General features: G+C 34.2%; 1 long non-coding RNA gene across 1 annotated transcript; it reads right to left on the bottom strand.

The window, feature by feature from the left end:
• Positions 1–1,208: 1,208 nt before the first annotated feature.
• Positions 1,209–4,066, bottom strand: LOC130429887 (uncharacterized). Its single transcript, XR_008907698.1, has 3 exons — positions 4,028–4,066; positions 2,030–3,861; positions 1,209–1,896 (listed from the first exon to the last, which is right to left on the bottom strand). It is a non-coding gene; the product is annotated as an uncharacterized LOC130429887 (long non-coding RNA).
• Positions 4,067–4,978: the final 912 nt, after the last annotated feature.

Below are 4,978 nucleotides of genomic sequence, written 5' to 3'. Positions count from 1 at the left end.
TATTTTATCTTACCCACAATGCCAAAAAGAATGTTTAAAAGCCAAATTATCTTGTTAATGAAAATAATTAACAAACATTTAAGCTTGTGAGACAATCATATATAATTAATCTTTCACATCTTTACCCATGGTAAGTTACTCTCCTGGAGGCTTTGCTGGGACAGTGTAGGACACAGTAACACCCCCCCCCCCCCAGGCTGTTCCGTCTGATATATACACACAGGATGTGCTTACTAAGCACACGGAACTTCACGACCATTAGACACAATGTATATTTGTTCTTGCCATATTTGCTCATCTTGTATAGTTAGACTTCACACAATTGCCTCATGTTTCTGTCACCTTGAATATCTCTGGACACATTAACAGAGTTCAATGTATGAATCTGTATGCCCTCACAGCACATCTTGAAGATCGTTGTGTATCAGATACAGACAGTTTCATACCAAAAGAGCCAGATAAGAAGTCCCCGATAGCACCCGCACGCCACCTTAGCCCTCATGAGTTGATAAAGTAAAACTACAATTAAAACCCCATAGTTACTTAAAGCTTTTAAGTGACTAACAATGGAACAGAAGTTTGTGGAGTTCTCATGATCGTTGCTGTCAGCTATATAATCCTGCAATATTCTATAGCAGTTCTGTTTTCTCTCTACCCACCTACTTATTCAAAGCTGCAAATAAGTCGAAGATTTCCAAAGATAGAAAAGGGAATAATTTTCCTATTTTATGGGTCCCCATGAATAGAGTTAGAAAATGTGTCTGAGATTGTATGTTACAGTATATGCATGACAATCAATGATGTGTGTGTACAGACAGACGATGAACATTTTTGCAGATAGGCTGCAGTGACATTCATGATGTTATCAGATGCATTTTTTGTTGTACCTGCTGTCTCGTGTTTTGACTAATTCTATGTTGCCGTACCTTGTTCTGTTGTTCATAGCCTCCAATCTTGCTTTCATGTAATGTTTTGGACCACTCTTTCAAACATCTTAACTTTGGTGACTTCATTTATTTAAAATACTTAACCGCAATAGGGTTGTCAAATATAGTCAAAGCTAAGTACACTCTAAAAAAAGGCTGGGTTAAAACAACCCAATTTGGGTTATTTTGGTAACCCAACATTGGGTCAAATATGGACAAACCCAGCGTTGGGTTATTTTAACCCAGCCAGTAGGGTTAAATCTTTGACCCAACATGCTGGGTTGTTTTATTTAAATCAACTTTTGCTTAAAAATTACATTGATGGTTTAAAACAAACCCGAAATGTTTAAAAATAATAATAACAAAATCACAGAGAAATACTCGAGGCATCAGTAAGAATCAATAGTTTTATTAAGGATCAAAATGCAAGACAAAAGGAATTCATAAAAACATGCAATATGTTATGCTCAATGAACAATAAAATGGCATATAAAACACTTTGATGAAATGTATGTTTATACATATTTAAAGAAAATTAACTTCAATAAATTACATTAGTTTAGATTTTAACATATACATTTAACAAGGTTATTAAAGTGGCACAAGTAAATATAAATAGTTAGACAACTTAACACTTCAAAACACTATAAAAAGTATTTTACTAAACCCTTGTTGATAGAACCGCATTTATATGATAAAATATAAGTCTATGCACAAGTTTTCTATAAAAAAAGAAATAAACAAGCGTTATGGATGTGAAAAAGGGACACCGTAACTTTCCTCTTCATATAAACTCACAAAACATTTTAAATAGTGTTAGTTCTTTCGGTTTCAGCACTGCTTAACCTAAAATATCCACTGAGCAGTCTTACTGAAGAGGATTCTTTTCCTGGGAGTTGTAGACAACAGTGTGGTGTGCACTTTTGGAAGTGGATGTCCAGCAGGAGGGTTTCTTTATCAATTTGTTCATCTATAAAGAGACAAGAAAAGAGACAAGAGAAGAGACAAGAGAAGAATGTAAGGAAACTGGCCTACCCAGAGCACAATGGATTATAATAAACATATAAAGAAGTACATTAACATTTTACCTAAATAATGTTTACCTTTAAGCCTGTTATGAAAACATCCAAGTTCCAGTTGACATTCTCTTGAATAGAATGATCCATTAATATTAGCTGTTATTCTGCAACCTGTCAGTGGGGGAAAGAAGAAGAGTGGGATCTAGTACAGAAAGTTAAATACAGTCTTAAAAAAAATATTATAAACGTTAAAACAACCCTTCACTAATTCGACACACTCGGGAATAAGTATAAGTCTAAAAAGAGCAACAATTGTTCGTCTCATATACCCAAAATTAACTATATCGCATTGTTAACCACTAACGTTATAAGAGCCAGCGGCTATTCCCGAAGCAATGGCCGAGATAGAGCTGCTCTCCACGGAGACACGACCGCTGACAGCCTGAAGCTCACACCTCCGACAGCGTCTTAACAAAATCTCAAAGAGGCGTTATGTTTATATATAAATCACGTATTTGAGTTCTTAACAACAACATTTTCGTCTAAAAGACTCTTAAATCTAAGTTCCGTCACTGAACATTAGTGGTATTTATAAAAAAAATGAGCTGGATGTTTGCTTTTGACACGAAGCTCTCTCGTCGACCTTTAACTAATATCAAGATGCGTAAGTTACTTAACTAAATTCCTCACACAAGTCACACATTTCAAAGGAAATGTTCACCAAAAATGAAGTTTAAATGATTAAAAAGCTGTAAATTAGAACAACGTGGGCATAACGTTACAGACTAGCTATCCAAAGCTAACGAAGCTAGATTGTAACGTTACTTTCAAACCTAATGCGAACAGCCGAATTTTGCATACTTTTGCATTTTTTTTACAGTAATAGTTTTATACATTAAAAACTCGTAAAACATACCTTTTATTCTCCGAATAACAACTTTCCGAGATGAAGTGGATCAAAATGCCCGCGAAGGTAAAGTTTGTCTGATGCGTAGAGGAGTGGGAGGGGTTTACTCTCTCAACTGTCACTCAATTGGACCAGACTGGTAACCCAGCGTTTGGGTTACTCAAAAAATGACCCAACACTAAGAAAATAACCCAACAAAATGACCCAACAGGCTCAACCCAGCTGTTGGGTTAAACAAATAACCCAGCATTTTTTAGAGTGTATAGGTGTTTTGATTTGTTGTGTTGAAGGTCTTCTTCTGTATTCCACAAATTGTTTAAAAAGAAAATAAACAGAACCCAAAAAATTTAACATTTTTCTTTCAGAGATAAAGGTTCTGAAATATACTCGGTTATTATTTTTTGATAAGGTTCTAAGCCTTCTCCTGTCATGTTTTGCTTTTCATTTCCTGAACACGTCAGTTTGTTATGGGTAGTTTCGTCTTAAACATAAAACAGAGTATCAATAGATCCTATAGTCTGTCATGTAAAAAGGCCTGAATTAGAATTAAAATATTAAAAATGCAATCAAACACACACTCTTAAGATGTAGATGTTATTTTAGTTATTTAAAAAAAAAAATTGTCACATAGCTCACTGTGTCAGCAACAACTGTCATATTATATTGCATTTTATATTTTTTACTTTATTATTTAATATGTTTAAAGGCCATTTTATGTAAAAGAACATGTCATCATAATTTAATTAATTAGTCTGATTTACTATACCTTTTTATGATTTTTTTCTTTTCTTATAAAAATACTTAAAACATGCTATATATTAATTTGAATGTATTTGAATTTGATCATATGGAACTGGAGACTTTGAGACAAACATTGATTTAGTTTAATAAAGGACCCATTTGCTTTACTCTCAAAAATAAAATACCTTCCTCTTCATTCTTTAGACAAAAAGTGACAGAGAAAAAAATTGCAAACCTTTCAGTAAATCCTTCAGTAGTGGTCTTCCTCCTTTGAAAAATAATGAAGTGAAAATGAAAAGTCAAAAACTTGTGTACTTATCAACAAGTTCTGAGGCAGCAAAATAAAAATAAATGGTCATTTCGTTGTTGTTACTTGCCAAAACATTCCTTAGTCAGATAAACATGGAAAACATCATTTATTTTGAGTAAATAACCTTGTTTGTCACAATCCGTCTCACTCTCTACCTGGTCTCTGATTCTGTGCTCAGAAAACCTTCCCAAACTTCTCTCATAAAAGGAGGAGCCTATTTGTTGCATGTCAGCATGATTTAGTGTTTATCATCAGGTGATAGTCACATGTTTTTGAGCTTGTCCAATCGTTTTGTCAAACCACAATGTATATGCTTGGCTGACCATTGGACTGGTTCCTCATTAGGGATTTCTTTCATTTACTTAATTCCTATCATATTTTTTAATTATAAAAATTACACATACACTTATTACATTAAACATTAGGCTCCAATAACAATAGAAAGGGTGTTATTGTAGGCCTAAATGCTAATTTTTTTAGATACGAAAGACAAGTATAACCTAGTGGCAACAAGCATTTCTTTTTCTTGTCCTTTATATATTAAAGGCCTTATTTTTGGGGAAAGACTCTTAATGTTAGAAACCGACCCTAAGCTTCTAGGTCTCTGCAGGTCGGAGAAATGGGCGTGTCGAAATGTTTTCCATGTGTCAAAGGTGCTCTTTCTTTCCTACTTAGTTGACCAATCAGCGTTAACCACACACATACAGTGGTGCAAAAAAGTATTTAGTCAGCCACCAATTGTGCAAGTTCTCCCACTTAAAAAGATGAGAGAGGCCTGTAATTTTCATCATAGCTGTACCTCAACTATGAGACAAAATAAGAAAGAAAGAATCCAGAAAATCACATTGTAGGATTTTTAATGAATTTATTTGCAAATGTAAAAAAGTATTTGGTCAATAACAAAATTTCATCTCAATACTTTGTTATATACCCTGTGTTGGCAATGACAGAGGTCAAACGTTTTCTGTAAGTCTTCACAAGTTTTCACACAGTTGCTGGTATTTTTGACCATTCCTCCATGTAGATCTCCTCTAGAGCAGTGATGTTTTGGGGCTGTCGCTGGGCAACACAAACT

This window comes from Triplophysa dalaica, chromosome 10 (assembly GCF_015846415.1).
Source record: "Triplophysa dalaica isolate WHDGS20190420 chromosome 10, ASM1584641v1, whole genome shotgun sequence".
NCBI classification, from domain to species: Eukaryota; Metazoa; Chordata; class Actinopteri; order Cypriniformes; family Nemacheilidae; genus Triplophysa; species Triplophysa dalaica.
Note: the sequence above shows the minus strand (reverse complement) of the source record. Positions and strands in the feature narration are given on the sequence as shown.